Genomic DNA, 16,896 nt, shown 5'->3' with positions numbered 1-16,896 from the left:
GTCTTCCACGTCCAAGAATTTAAAGGAGGAAAAGAGATGTGGAGCAGGTTCAAAATAGGAGAGACCAAAATTCTTTTACAGCCCAAAAACTTGCTCTGATACCTTGTAATCATTCATGGAGAGTGGGAGACAAGAAAGAGGAAGAAAGAGGGAGAAAGAGAAGGAGAGGAATATACGATTGAGAAAAAAAGAACTGACATCTCTGGCGGCCGCCATCTCACTATTTATATTAACTTAATAAAAAGAATAGAAATTACAAGTATGCCCCTAGTGGCACACCCTAGAGACAAACTAATAAAAAAGAAGGAAAAATAACTAACTGACAGTATCTTAATAGGACAACCTTCTAACAGCAACTATAAAGTAACAATTAAATAGGCCTTACAACATTGTATATGTATTGTGGATCAGGTCTAAAGTATTAGGTCCCGACCCAGACCTAGAAGTTTCTGGGCCAGGCCAGGCTAGAAATGATCACCCCTACTCTTTAGTCATCAACTTCATTTATTCCATGGACATTAGATAGAAAATACCCTATTCTATTGTGTGTGAAGCTTTTGGTAAATGTTTTAACTTGATGATATTTCTGTTATCATCAATCTACTTGTAGATGACTCAGTAGCTTGCTTCAAAGCAATGCCTCAGGGAACGCCCTTCCTAGTCTGAGGAGGAATCGGTAAAAGTTGGGTTGGGTTTGGATGAGTATGTCACATCTCAACTAATTTATTTGATTTTTTATTTCTGATGCAGAAAGGGAGTAGGGAGAAAATAGGACATGAAAACAAAAATCAAGTCTAGTCCAATTAATTGACCATATCCTTCTGTAATAACTAATTTAACTACACCTTAAACAGTTTCATGATTATGCAAAAAAAAAAGGTAAAAAAGGCTACTCAAACCAAATAAAAAGAAATTCTAGCTCTTAGGTTCATCAACTTAATTTAAGTCTTTCATTCAATTTTAAGACAAAAGATAACCTAATAAATAATTAAAATAATTAAATGCATCCTTCAGTTTTCATCATCATCATCTGTGCCTTATCCTAACTGTATATCCTTCAGTTCTTCTGAATTAATTTAATTATTTTGTTGCTTGTCTGACTTTGTGAGCATGATTCTCATTTTTTCATTAGTGTTCTTATGATTGAATATCTTCTGCTCCTAGTCCTCAATCTATGATATACTTGTTTATTTGGTATTTGGAAATGTGCAAAGCAGCATATTAGGTCATTCCTTAAATTTGGAGGATACATAATGATCACAAGGATGTAACCATTTTTGTTTCCATTTTTGTGAACTCCTGCTTGAGCTTTTCAAAGAAGCTTGTTTCTTTACTTTCTAATAGATTGTCTTTGGATCTGGTAAACATGGGATCATCTATGCTTGGGATCTTCGTGGAGGAAGAACATCTGTTGCTTTTCAAAGTAATAAAGAGGTAAAAAGGGTTAAACATTACCATTTTCTATAAAATATGAATTTCTTTTTTATTTTCTCTTTCATGTACCATTTTGTTTTGGCAAACAAAAGATGGAAATAATTGTATATAGGGAAGTTATGTTTTCTGGATACTCTGCCTATGCTTTTTGAAGTCCTTTTTATGGATAATTAATCCAAATCTGAAGATGTAGAATGAGATTGAATTGTTTTAATTTCCAACATTTGATATGATTTACATAAATAGAAAAGCATAGGCATGAATTCACTCTTATTTAAAGAAAAATAAAAGGAGAAACTCTAGATGTTGTAAGATCACATTGCATCTTCTCGCTTGGAGATGGACATAATATTTGTAAACTCAACTGAACCAAAATTAGCCTGATCCTTACTACATGAGATTAGCTATGCACATCCTACTTAGGCATTCTTCCTAGTAGGGTCCATATCATCTGTCAAATTGTGAGTCCTCAAAATTTTCGCTACTATATCAACTCATATCCTTTTTGGTCCTTCCTCTAGTTCTTCTATAACTTTTAACTTACATCTAATTGCTCCTCATTGGTGTAATAGGTTGTCTTCCATGAACTTGGCCCACAATTCTTAGTCCATTGTGTGGGTGTGTGCTGGGTGTTTTAAATATTCTAGTTTTAGTAACATTTTTGGGGAATGACTTGAGTTATAGGTAGGAGAAGACTAATAACTGGAAGAAGAGAATTATGGTCAGCCACCTTCCTGAGAGCCAAACCCTTTTTTTCTCAAGTTGAAGTGGGTATATATAAATAATCAGGGTAGGAGACATGTAAGTATGACAAAGAAGTTTGTTATTACAGGTGCCCCTCTGTAACCCCAAGGGGTCCACTCTCTATAGTCAAGCCATCTTGCATAGAATAGAGGACTACATAATAATATATCAAAGGAAGCCCCATACATAATGATTTTCTTAGATCACTAACCAAAACTTCATATCATTACTCCTTATATGTGGATCCCTATTGTAGACCACCCAAATGTTAATTTGTTGCACATTCTCATTTATGGAACCTCTTACTAGTCTATATTTGTAAAGAATTTTATGGTTTTTCTCCTATCTATCTTACATCGTGCAAATATGCAGTAATTCAGTTGATCTGAATTGACCCTAACATTACTAGAAACCAAAAGATACTTAAATGCACATCCACTACCACACACACAATATGGAAGATTCTCATACCTCTATTTGAATGACCTGTTTTCTATGCTAAAAGAGTAGAGATGAAAAAAAAAAAACACAAGTCCCATGGGGTTTATATATGACAAATAGGCATTTTGGTTTTGGATCAGTGACTTGGCAATTTAGGAAAATATAGACAATATCTTTTCATATCCCATATACAATATAAAAAGTTCCTCTTGTTAATATATGTCTACCTTTTCCACTTACCCAAAAATAAATAAATTTTATATTTTTAGGAGCATTGCTACATGTCTTCAAGCATGTCCAATGATCAAGCTGTAAGATTTTTCTTTGTGATATTCATACACCACTGATTTGAATCTAGTATAAGCAGTTGTTAGTGTTGAGTTGGTCCGGTTTATTTTTATTTAGTTAGGAAGTTGTTGGGCTTTAGGCCCATTAGTTTATGCTTTTTAAGTTGTGACTGTTCAGTTTTTAGTAGCCACCCTACTAAGGGCATCCTTGTAATATCCCATCTTTTTAAGTTAAGTATAAATATAATGAGAGGGGGGCGGCTAGGGTGATTTTTTTCACAATCCTGGTTGACTTCCTACTCTCTTCTTCTTCTCCTTTCTTCTCTGCTGCTGAAATCTTCATCTTCCCCCTCTTTCCTTCACAAGAAACTCGACTAAATATGCAATTAGTGATTTCTACTGTTAGATAACAACTGAAGTGGCTGAACTGAATGGAATATTGATTTGTTTTTTAGTGAACAAATTATTTAGGAAGCTGTGATATCCTTAATGGCTGAATCTGAAGTTGGACTGCTTACTATATACTTGACCGTTTTATTTTTTAATTATTTTATCTACTAAAGTCAAATCAATAAGTCATTCAGTTCAGCGATTTCAGCCATTACCAAATAACCCTTGACTGTACAATCTATTCATCATATTTGTTGTTTGATTTTTCCTTTCTTCAATCCAGGCACATCACCCTCCACTAACATCTTTAAAAATATAGATGATGTTAGAGAAGATCAAGTCTTCGAAGGTACTAGTTTTCATTGTTTTTGGTTATTCTGTTTTTTTTTTTTATATTCGTTATGATTTATTGTACATCCCAAGTTCCTGTTCAGCACCCATTCGTTATGATTGTTTTCTCATGACCAAAAGTTCAGAACTCTTCAGAATGTCATTTGTTGTCTTTATGTTGCCAATGCCAAATATCTGTGATTCTGTGTCTTTATCCAGCCTAGATCAGCTTAACCTTCTCCAAATCCATGGTTTGTGACTGAGAAAGCATGTGAATACTTTAAAACAAATTTTTGGGCATTGTGAACTTATGTTTGATAACTTTTTTTTTTTCATAACTTGTCTGCAAATATGCAATACTGACTTCAAGTTCATTTTAATTTCTCACAAAAAACTACAAATGCAAATTTTGGCAAGTTCACTTACTTCTCATCAACCATATTCAAGTTGGATTGCAAATATAAAACATCAAATCCTTGCTCATTGCAACCATCCATTTAGACTGATTAGAATCAGTTCTTTTACTGTCTGGATATGTATTAGGCATGATGTTAACATATAGCTACCATGTTTTAATAACATCTTAGTTGTAGTTGTTTTCTAATCCTAGATAGTACCATAAATCAAATGGAATCCAAATATGAGATAATGTGCTTTCATGAAAACATATCACTGGAATTTAATTTGCTTCTTTTGTTCTCTTCATCACTTACATAGGTCAGGTATTTTGGATAATAGTTTTCAAGTTACACATATGCATTGCCCACCCCCTGCTTGGCTGTAAGTGAAATTGAACAACTTTTCACATGAATTGATAGTTTAACTGCAATATATTGTCTGCTCTCTACAACTAACTGGTTACTTTTATGACTTTGTGGGGGCTAGGGATGGATCAAAGACATCAATCAATTGCTCATACTTGAGAAAGGCATCATGGCTACCATCATGGATCAAAGACATCTTCCTTTCTCCCTTTTTCAAATATTTCGAAAGCTCTTCTAGCAAACTTTCACCTCCCCAAAAGAAAAGCCCTAAACTCTTGCCAATTCTAACTTCCCTGTCCACCAAACTCTTAAGCTCCACTTTTTCCCCTCAACTTTATCAGCTTGTTGAGACAAAACTAAACTACTCTCATCCGCTTGGCATCCTTCCTCCTTCTCATCCCCAATCCCAGTCCTGATCTCTAGATCTTCCCTTATCAAGGTTGTCGTAACTTCCTCTCCTGCAGCTTGAAGCTCTTCCTCCCTCCTTTCATCACCCTACTTCATTCCAGAACTTTTAATTTCCTTCTCTTGTAAACTCTTTAATATTTATTGGAGGGTCCTGCCCCAATCAATCCATCTTTTAGCCTTGAAAAAACCTTTGACACATGGACAAAGTGAATCTTATTTGCCTCTTTAACTTTCTTCAACCCTTCTGAAGATTCAAAGTCTCCCTCCTTGTGAACACATCTTCTCCGACCTAAATGCACTCCAATCCTGCCGACTATGATTTCCGCCTTTTGGAACTCCTTGCGTTATAAAACCAAACCAGAATTGTCACCCTTGTCCATAGCCTCTTTCTCACCCTCAGCACAGTGTCTCTTGACATCAATCCCTTCCTCTCATCCCTGCTTATAACTTCTGCCTTGTCCTCCCTAACTGGTCCCTTCACCGCTTCCCCAGAAACCACCTCCCTTCCCTCCGACTGAATTTCTGATCAAACTACCCCTCTGTTCTCCTTTTCCATACTTCTTTGATGTGACAAGAAGGAAGAAGAGGAAGGAAGCTCGACTTCAAAATCACCAAAACACAGAACAATACCTGCTTGATGACCAGAACTCCACTTCTCGATCCCCCCTTCCCCTGCAGTGATTCCCTGGATCAGACCCTTCAGCTGTGCTTCTACTTTGATCTGTCTCCTCCCTGTTCTTATGCACAATCCATTTCCGCAGATCTTCAGACTGAAACACACACCCAGCTCTTTGGCTCTGTTTAAAATTTCTCTATTTCAAAACCCCCAGCTTGAAATGAGATGTCTTCAAAGTTTCCCCAGATTTCTTGACTGCACTGTCTTTCGAAACTTGAACCTCATTCTTCCTTACCTTCTTTCCTCCCTGAGACACCTCTTAGTCTTCTGAATTCTGTTAGTCCCTCCCACTCTCTTTCGACTCCCCTACCCTCTTTAGTTTCTCCTTCCACGTGGACCCCCAAACTCTCCTCTCTCCCCTGACACCACTGTCTTTTCATAAAAATAAACTCATCATCTCTGCCCCACTTAAGTTCATAAAAATAAGCCATCACAAATTATTTTTGCAGCCCCCTCCTAGGAAATCCACGGGCAGGATTCAGTCCACCCCTAAGAAATCCTAGCTCCACCTAGGGGTGGACTGAATCATAAAAGCCCCTAAAAATAAAGGGATTATAGCTGATAAGGGCAACTTTTGGGCCCTAATATCAATAAAAGTAATACTTTTAATAAAATCTCAAAAGTAGGTTCACTTTTTAAAAATAATATCAAATAAGGGCAAAAACACTACTCATCTTCTTCCTCGTGCAAATCATTCATCAACGCCGCTGCCCTCCGCTGCCTCTGGAAATGCCTCCGCCCACCTCCACCTCCACCTTTGCCCAATGTCGCCCACCTCCGCCTCCGCCTCAGGCAACATTGTTGTAGGGCTTACAAGCTGTTAACAGACCCATGACAATGACCCTCAACGAAAACCGACAACTGTCCCTCTCTGTTCCACTCCATCCCGTTCTCTGTACACCCCATGAAATCTCCCTCATATCAATTACTTTCTTTATTCCTTCTCAGGATCCATGGAAGTACGTCTACGGAAAACAGTGAGACCCCATGTTTCTACTGTACACTGATGAGCCTGAATCGCTTGCTTTGTCATCACACGACAAATGGTGTCTGCAATGTTATTTCAAGAGGAGAGGAACAGAGAGGGAAGAGCGAAAAAAGGTAGAGAATTTGGCTTCAGAATGGGGTTTTTAAGAGCATTTGCACCGTCTAGTCTTGTCTACACTTTGGAGCCACCGATTTTTTAAGGCAGAGAATTTGGCTTAAAAAGGCAGAAAATCTGTCTACACTTTGGAGCCAGCGCTGGCATCCACCAGCGTTGCCACCGCCACCTCTGCCTCTACCCACCTCCGGCAACGTTTCCGAAGGCGGAGGTGGGCGGAGACATTGCCGAAGGTGAGCGGAGGTGGCAGAGGTAGCAGAGGCGTTGTCGGAGGCGGTGGCGCTGATGAATAGTTTGCAAGAGAAGAAGATGAACAGTGTTTTTGCCCTCATTTGATATTATTTTTAAAAAGTTAACTTATTTTTGAAATTTTATTAAAAATATACTTTTATTGATATTAGAGCCCAAAAGTTGCCCTTATCAGCTATAATCCCAAAAATAAACTCACCCTTCAATATCGCACGAGCCCCACCACTTTTGATATTTTTTGGGACTTCCCTCTCATTATTATTCTTAATGCTGATTGCTGCCCAAGGACAAGTCCCTAGACGCACTAATATTAAATTTATTTCCAAAAATACGCTCGTCTTCAACCTCGCCTCCTCTCCCTTTGAACTGGTTGTTCGTCTTCCCTCCACAAACACTGGAACGTTGCCAGACCTTCTTGGCCTCCTCACTCCATGTTTCCATGTTTTCAATCCACCTTGTTGGGTAAGACTAAGACCCTTCTATGATGAATCCTAAATTGAAGATTTCTCCAACAAACCGAAGAGACAATGAAGCAGGAACAAGGTGGATCTCTTCAACTTCAATTAAGATGCGAGCAATAAACAAGTTCTTCAAGAAAGTGTTCTAGAATCAACAAACCTGCATCTTCCACATCCCACAGCCTTAAAGGTTTGGTAGCTCTACGCGTGCAGGGGAATCCCGAAAACGACAATCCAAACCATGTTTAAAGGAGCCAAATTTCTAATAGGTCCGACTAAAGGATTCCATCTCCCAATTCTGAGGTCAAGCATGTAGAAGAACTACTGAAGGGTAGTTTTGTAATTCTACTGTTCTGTGCTATATTTTTTCTTTCTTGTACTATAATAGACATGTACTTTAGTGTACAAATCCTTTTTATTCTCTTTGTAAGGACAATCTTGTCCATTCACATAAGTTTAATATAAATACATCTTTTCTAGGTTGGTTCGATCAAATTGATCAACCCTAACAGATCTGGAATTTTGTCTTTCTCTCTGCTCTCTCTCTCTCTCTCGAGCCGACATGGTATCAGAGCAGGTTGCTCTTTGGTCGTTTTCTCCTCTTTTTGATCAATGTGACATCTGTCGTTGCTGCCGATTGAATCTGGACTGTTTTGATCTATCCAGATATCAGTTTTCTCTGTTTTGCGCATCAGATCTCTCTCCTACGACTTTAGTTTGCAGTGAGATTTGAAAGGAAGTGTCGCCTAGGCCCTCTCATCATATTCTGTGTTGAGTTGGGTTGATTTCTAGTTATTGGGCCTAATTGTTTTGTTCTTATTTTAAGTTGTTAAGGAAGTTGTTAGGCTTTAGGCCCATTAGCTTATGTTTTTTTAAGTTGCGACTGTTCAGCTACTTTAGTAGCCACCCTACTAAGGGCATTCTTGTAATCTTTTATTCTTTTAAACTAAGTATAAAATATAATGAGGGGTTGTAATCTTTCTGGTGCAGATCTATGCAGTTGGAGTGTCCTCTAATTATGACATTCATCTTTTAGACTTCTATTCTGACCCATCGTCACCTTGCCATGTGGATTTCAAGTAAGAAAAGCCAGATTTTTAGCTATAAAGCTTTATTGCATATGTATCTTTATTATTTGGATTAATGTCCTTGTTATGTTGGTTAATGTCATATTTTCCACATAGCTAGTTCTCATTAGTTCTGGATAATTGTTTGCTGATTTTCTCTGTTTCTCTTAGTGAGGATATGGATAATGTTTCCGAGGATAAAAAACGAAGCATGCAAAACAGTTTTGTTCCCTTATCAGAAGGTGTTACTGTTTGTGGTACTCCCCCGAATGATACCATCATAGCTGGAACTAAGATAAGTATTTTTACAATGATTATTTTTTTCATTATTTTCCAAGAAGGGAAAAAAAAGTGTTTTTTTTCTTTTTCTCTCCTTAAAAAAGAATAGGTGTATGGATAGCTGTGGCCTATGGACTGATTTCATTTCCCTCCTTTACCTCTGGTTTTGTCTCATATGGTCTCACATTATTAATTTATTTATAATTTTAATTTGTTTGTACTATTTTCTGGTTTCTTAAAATACATGGTAACCTTTTATATCTACAAGTGCATCATGCTTTTGATTGTTTTGGCTTCATTTGTTTTGATATAAAAGGGGCCAAAAACAATCTCTGAAATATTGAGCTACACTCCCCATTGGCAGCCTTGTTTTTTCACTTTTACATAAAAAATGGGCAATCTTCATGCAACATTTTCCAAGTTCATTGGCTTTATATTTATGCCTCAAGGATTGTACTCAAGTAGACCTAAATCTTTAAGCTGATTCATTTTAAAATAAATTACACTGTGATCACATTTTGATTTCAGCAATCTTCTTTACTGGTGATATCCCAAAAGCGCGCCAGTCCTATTGTAATGGAGATTATAATGAAACTAGTTAGGACCCGTGTGATGCACGAGCTTTATTTATAAGCAAAATTGAAGATGGAGCTCTGTGACATTTCCAATTAAATGGTGTCCATCTAAGTTCAATTCAAGTATTATTTTTGGGGTTATGTCTAATTTATCCGATCACAGTCTAAGTTATGCTTTAGTGAGAGTGACCAATTTCCTATTCTCTAGATAAATTTGTATTTTTTTATCTTGATGCTAATTTTTATTAATTTTTTTGAAAAAGAATTTTTTTATTGTAGAGAACATTAATGTGGGCCCCACAGCTGTGGTACCACTCTGTCCGTAGGGTAGAATGTATCTAGTCACAGCTGTGGTTATTTTGTTGTTCTGTTATTTCTAATTTCAGTTTTATATTGGTTGTTATTTGTTAGCAGTTATGATGTAAACACCAATGGCAGATATGTCCTTTCATGTAACTACCATAACCTATGTATATTAACTTAAAGTGGCGGCGGCAGAATATTTGTCATTCTGTTCTTCTCCTCAAAATCTGTGTTCTATTGCTCTTCCATCACTCTTTCTTCTACATCTTCACTTTCTCTTCTCATCGAACCTAAAATCTCTTAGTGATCAAGACTGAATAGCAGTCTTGAAAACCTACATGGTATCAGAGCCAAGTTAGGGTTTTTCATGTGAATCTAATACTAGCCGACCACATGAGAATCTCCTAGGACTGAAAGCTGAAAAGGAGGAGTTCGCAGACTGATTCTTGGAGATCGCCAGAGGTATTAGCAGCTGTTGGAAACTTGCTAGGGTTGCAGAGTGTTGGTGGTCAGGAAGGATCAAAGAAGACTAGGGTTTAGGTAACCCTAGAAGGCAGCGAACTATTTTTTCCTTGTAAGTTGTTACTTTTTAATAGAAGTTCTTTCAGAGAAGATAGGTTGGACCTATCTGGAGGGGAAGGCCGAACCATTCTAGTTCTTTCTCTCTTCGATTTCCTAGGGTTTTACATCAAACCCTGGACCGAACTGTGTTTCTCTCTACTCTAGGGTTTGAAAGTGATCTGCGGCAAGCCCTAGTGGTTGACTGAACTCTGTGATCTACCTAGAGCTACTCTTAAGTTGATTGGTAGATCCGATCAGATTCTAGGGTTTCTTATTAACCCTACTGCAAGCTCATCTATACAGTTTGGACTGTGCGACTGAATTGCTTCCTTTCATGACTGATTAAAACCCTACTGAAAGCTCATCTATATAGTTTGGACTGTGCGACTGAATTGCTTCCTTTCAAGACTGATTAAAACCCTAACTTTCCCTAGCATATCAGTTTTGTTTTAAAGTTGTTCTCAAAGTTCTAAGGGGGTTAGAGATCTACGAACAGCTACTGCTATGTTGGCTAGTTGGTTTTAGATCAAAATTACTTCGGTTTTGTGCACATACACTGAGAATACAGATCAGGCCTATACTGTTTTGATTGTGATTGGTGATTCAAGTACTATTTTGAGACTTGACAGAAATGAAGTCTAAAATTCAGGCAGAATGCAGTCTTGGGAACATCAGTTATGGTGGTATTTCTGAGATGGGTGGTCAGATTACGACCGTAAAGTTTGATGGATCAAACTATTTGGAATGGGCCCAATCATCCATGATGGCTATTGGTGGAAGAGGTAAATTAGGGTACCTCCTGGGAGATATGAAAGAACCTTCCAAGGGAGACCCGACATATACCAAGTGGATGCAAAAAAACTACTTGGTTATGACATGGCTGTGTAATTCTATGCAGCCTCATATTAGTCGGAATTATTTGTGGGCAAAAACAGCTAAGGAGATATGAGATGTTATGAAAAAAACTTACTCCCAACCCCTTAATGTTGCCAGAGCATATGAATTGAAATGTGAAGTGAACACCCTTAAACAAGGAGAGAAACCGGTATCGGTCTACTTCTCTACCTTGAAGTCCCTGTGGTATGAGATTGATCACTTAGAGACTCTTGAGTGGGAGAGTCCCAAAGATGCTTAGACCCATAGAAAGCACATCGAGACAAACAGAGTGTTTGAGTTCCTAGCGGGATTGAACTCAGAATATGATATTGCGAGACAGCAGATTTTGACTAGATACAGTGTGACTCTCTCTCAGGCTTACTCATTTGTACACAGTGAAGAAACCAGAAGGAAGGTTATGATGCAACCCATATCAGCCTTTGTAGCGGCTACACCCAAATCAGGGGGTGATTCAGAGAAGGACAGGAGGAAGGAAGACAAGAAGGATGTAGCATGTGAACATTGTAAGAAACCCAAACATACAAAAGAGACATGTTGGAAACTGCATCCCCACTTGGTTCCTACGAAGTTAAGAAACAAGAAGGGCACTGCTCATGTAGCCATGAACACCGATTCAGCATCCTCATCTGGCACAAAAGGAACATCTTTGGAGACCTTAGCTGTAGTTCGGGCTGCCCCAATACAGCTAGAAAAGGAGGTTGGAAATTCAGCTCAGCCACCGCAGCCTCCATCAGTCCTTGTCACATCTGCCTTCGCCCATTCAGGTACTCGAGTTTCAGCCTATCATGCCTCAGCTCCAAGTACTACTGAACCTTGTTGGGTAATAGACTCAGGTGCATCTGATCACATGACTAGCTTGCCTTCACTGTTTACTACTTACCATTTGTCTTCTGGTAGGGATAAGGTATCTATTGTTGATGGCTCCCTGGTTCCTATTTCTGGGAAGGGTGACATCAAGCTTTCAGATACTATCTCCCTATCATATGTTTTGCATGTGCCTAAGCTTGATACTAACCTTCTTTCAGTCAGTAGTATTACCCAGCATATGAACTGCTCAGTAACCTTCTTCCCTGACCGATGTGTTTTTCAGGACTTTGAGACGCAGAAGGTGATTGAGACTGGCCGTGAGACGAATGGGATCTATCTGCTCGGGGAGTGGTTTCGTCAGGGAGAGTCAGTAGAGAAGTTGTCTTTTGTTTCTAAGAGTGCGAGTCCGGTTATGCTTTGGCATAACCGATTAGGTCATTTGTCTTTTCGATCTTTACAGAGTTTGTTTCCTACTTTATTTGAGTCTATTGAGTTGTCTCAGCTACAGTGTGAAAGTTGTGAGTTTGCTAAGCATTGTATAAAGCCTTATTTATTGAGTAATAAAAGGAGTGATAATTCTTTTGATATTGTGCATACTGACGTTTGGGAGCCTTATCATATCCCTTCCATGGGTGGGTACAGATATTTTTTGTTATTTGTTGATGACCATACCCGCTTTTCTTGGGTTTATCTCATGCGTTCACGAGATGAGGTACCTTCCCTGACCCAAAATTTTCACCAAATGATCCTAACCCAGTTTGATGCCAAGATCAAACTTCTCCGATCTGATAACGCAAATGAATACTTTGCTAAATCATTGGCATCTTATCTTCTTCATCATGGGGTTATCCCCCAGAGCTCTTGCCCTCATACACCTCAGCAGAATGGAGTTGCCGAGAGGAAGAATAGGCACATTTTGGAAGTGGCTAGAAGCCTCATGTTTACTTCCAATGTCCCTATTCGCTTCTGGGGGGACGCTATCCTCACGGCGGTATACCTTATTAATCGGGTCCCTTCCAGGGTCCTTGATATGCGATCTCCTTTTTCGCTTCTACACCCACGTGATGACTTTTTTCTATTCCCCTTAAGACATTCGGTTGCACTTGCTTTGTTCAACTTCTCGGACCCCATCCCTCCAAGTTCGAACCCAAAGCCTCCAAATGCATCTTCCTTGGTTATGCACAAACTCAAAAGGGTTATTGATGTTATGATCATGTCTCCAGGAGGAAGTTTGTCTCCATGGATGTCATTTTCTTTGAGGGGACACCCTATTATCCTCGGGTTGCCTCTCAGGGGGAGAGTAGTGAGAGTGGGGGTTTGAGTTCTTGTCTTCAGGGGGAGAGCAGTGAGAGTGGGGCAGTTCCTTTACCTATTCCATTGGGTGATGAGAACTGCAATGGTGAGGGTGGTCAGAGGGATCAGGAGTTGAGGGTTTATCACAGGCGGTGCAGGCAGGTTGATCCTGATCATCAGCAGTCCATACCAGCTTCAATCTCATCTGCAGCTCCAGGTCCAGATACTTCAGTCCCAAAGCCCATAGAGACTTCCCCTACAGATGATCTTGACCTTCCAATTGCAGTCCGTAAAGGGAAACGACATTGTACCACATCCACAACCCATTGTATTTCCCATTTTTTATCCTATGATCGCCTATCTCCTACCTACAGGTCCTACCTTAGCTCCATTTCCAATGTCCCTATTCCAAGAACAGTGCAAGAAACCCTATCCGTCCCTGAATGGAAAGATGCAATGCAAGTTGAGATGGATGCTCTGTTGAAGAACAACACCTGGGAGGTAGTTGATTTGCCAAAAGAAAAGAAACCAGTTGGATGCAGATGGGTATTTACGGTGAAGCATAATGCAGATGGATCTATTGAGAGGTATAAAGCTCGGTTAGTTGCAAGAGGGTTTACACAGACTTATGGCATAGATTACTTGGAAACATTTGCATCGGTAGCCAAGATGACTACTATTCGAGTTTTCTTGTCCCTTGCAGCAAGTCACACTTGGCCTTTATACCAAATGGACGTGAAAAATGCTTTTCTGAATGGAGATCTGCAGGAAGAAGTTTACATGCGTTTGCCTCTTGGCTTCTATGATGCAGAAATAGGTAAGAAGGTCTGACGGCTCAACAAGGCTTTGTATGGTTTGAAACAGTCACCTAGGGCTTGGTTCGATAGATTCAAACTAGCACTTGTGAAGTTTGGATATGTACAGGCCCAGTCAGATCATACCCTATTCATCAAGAGGGTGGAATCCTCTTTGATACTATTGGTAGTATATGTTGATGATATTGTGGTCACAGGGAATGATAGCCATGAGATTGAGTCTCTTAAACAGTTTCTTCACCAAGAATTTGAGGTGAAGGACCTTGGTGTACTCCGGTATTTTTTGGGTATTGAGGTTGCTAGATCCAAACAAGGGATCTTTATATCTCAGAGGAAATATGTCCTAGACCTATTGGCAGAAACTGGAAAGTTAGGTGTCAAGCCTACAGATACACCAATTGAACAGAATCATAGGATTAGTGCCGAGAGTGGGGAGTTTCTTGAAGACAAAGTTATGTTCCAGCAACTGGTAGGAAAGCTCCTATATCTCTACCTCACTCGACCAGATATTACTTATGTTGTTAGTGTTGTCAGTCAATACATGCATTCTCCTAGAACCACACATCTTCTTGCGGCAGAAAGAATCTTAGCCTACTTAAAGAGATGCCTAGGTAGGGGTATACTTTTCAAAAACAACAATCACATGAATGTGGAGGTTTATACTGATGCAGATTGGGCTGGGAGTGTTGATGACAGAAGGTCTACCTCGGGATATTGTGCCCTTGTAGGAGGAAACCTTGTCTCCTGGAGAAGTAAGAAACAAAGTGTGGTCTCCCGGTCAAGTGCTGAAGCAGAATACAGGTCCATGGCCAATGGAGTGGCTGAAATCCTATGGCTAAGATCTCTACTTGAGGAGTTGGGTATTGAGTATGAAAAGCCCCTAATGCTATACTATGATAATCAAGCCGCCATTAATATAGCACATAATCCAGTACAGCATGACAGAACCAAACACATTGAAGTTGACCGCCATTTTGTGCGAGAGAGGGTCTCATCTCAAGAAGTATGCCTCCCTTACATCACATCCAGTATGCAATTAGCCGACATTCTTACTAAAGTCGTATCAAGAAAGGAGCTAGAGGCAGATCTATCCAAGTTGGGAATGATGAACATATACTCCCAACTTGAGGGGGAGTGTAGAGAACATTGATGTGAGCCCCACAGCTGTGGTACCACTCTGTCCGTAGGGTAGAATGTATCTAGTCACAGTTGTGGTTATTTTGTTGTTCTGTTATTTCTAGTTTCAGTTTTATATTGGTTGTTATTTGTTAGCAGTTATGATGTAAACACCAAGGGCAGATATGTCCTTTCATGTAACTAGCATAACCTATATATATTAACTTAAAGTGGCGACGGCAGAATATTTGACATTCTGTTCTTCTCCTCAAAATTTGTGTTCTATTGCTCTTCCATCACTCTTTCTTCTACATCTTCTTCACTTTTTCTTCTCATCGAACCTAAAATCTCTTAGTGATCAAGACTGAATAGCAGTCTTGAAAACCTACATTTATTATTGTTTATTGATTTATTATTATTTTTGTATTATTTTTAGGTTAAATAAAAAAAAGCATCCTCTTATAACAATTCTATAAACCACCTTTGTGTTTTGACCCTAACAAAAGCCTCCCCTATAATTGAGAAAAAAAAGTGCAAATACCTCATTTCCCTTGACTCTTCAGTAACAAAGACATTGAAGTTACCAAAATACCCTTATCATTATCAATGCATTATCATACATAATTTAAAGTTTCAACTTTACCCTCCACTTATTTACTTTGCAAGACAACTTTCAAAGAATAATTCTCCTTACTCTTTTTGGACAAAGGTAAAAAGGCTGAAGTGAAGTAAAATTAATGCATTACATCAACATTTTTTATTTGGATTGCTGACGAAAGGAAGGTATTTGCACCTTTTTTCAGAAAAATAGGGGAGGTTTTTGTTAAGGTCAAAACATTGGGGAGTTCCGTAGGATTGTTAGAAATCATCAAACTATTGCAAATTGGAGGCAGACAGTCCATCCCATTTATAACCCATTGGCTCCCAGTACTGATATCCAATACTATTGCTTCCTCTTCTGCATTTTGCTTGTTTCAACTCTTCTCTTTTGATCCTATGTATGCAAAGAAGCCAACAAACCCAAGCATCTGCCCCCTAGTCCTCCCTCTACCAATAGTAGGACATCTCCATCTCATTGGACCCTTACTGCACAAATCCTTCCAAAGCTTATCCAGACAATATGGACCTCTCATTAGTTTAAGTATGGGTGCTTCTCCCTGCATCATTTTGTCCTCGGCTGCCTTGGCCATGGAAGTCTTCAGGACCCATGACCTCATGTTTGCATTTCACCCAAAATTCGCTTCCACCCAATTCAGCTTTCAGCATATACAATGGTTCTAATTTCTTCACTGCACCATACAACACTTATTGGCGGTTTATGAAGAAACTCTGCATGACAGAGCTGCTTGTAAACAGGCAACCTGCTGGGTTCGTGGGTGTAAAGCAAGAGGAGATCCAACAGTTCCTGCAGAGACTTTTGGAGAGCTCTGAAAGTGGAAAGCCAGTTAATGCGGGCGCTGGCTGAGCTCACAAGACCGACAAACATCATATGCAGAATGGCAATGAGCACAAGTTGCTCAGCGAGCACTGACGAGGCTGAAGAGGATAGAAAATTTAGTTATGAGATTGGAAAGTTAGGAAGGAAACTTGGGGGAGATCATGGGTCCCTTGGGAAAATTAGACCCATTCGGTATGGGAATAAGTTAAGAAATATGATCATTCAGTTTGATGAACTGTTGGATAAGGTTTTGAGGGAACATGAGAAGGATGGTGCAGAGGCTACGTACTAATGAAAGAAAAGATTTGGTCGATATTCTCTTAAAGATATCTAAAGATGAGAAAGCTGAGTATAAGTTGACAAGAACCAATATCAAAGCCTTCTTGTAAGATCATCATTTACTTCTTACCTTTTTATCTGCTTTCATCTTCTCTTTCTTTTTGATTCTATAGCAATCACCTG

The 16,896-nt window shown here is 39.1% G+C and overlaps 1 protein-coding gene across 2 annotated transcripts in view; it reads right to left on the bottom strand.

Annotated features, from left to right (window-relative positions):
• Positions 1-16,896, bottom strand: part of LOC104598274 (pentatricopeptide (PPR) repeat-containing protein) — a 52,487-nt gene that overhangs the window by 19,057 nt on the left and 16,534 nt on the right. The window lies entirely within an intron of this gene.

The sequence above is a fragment of the Nelumbo nucifera genome, chromosome 7 (assembly GCF_055504915.1).
Source record: "Nelumbo nucifera cultivar China Antique chromosome 7, China Antique-T2T, whole genome shotgun sequence".
NCBI lineage: Eukaryota > Viridiplantae > Streptophyta > Magnoliopsida > Proteales > Nelumbonaceae > Nelumbo > Nelumbo nucifera.
Note: the sequence above shows the minus strand (reverse complement) of the source record. Positions and strands in the feature narration are given on the sequence as shown.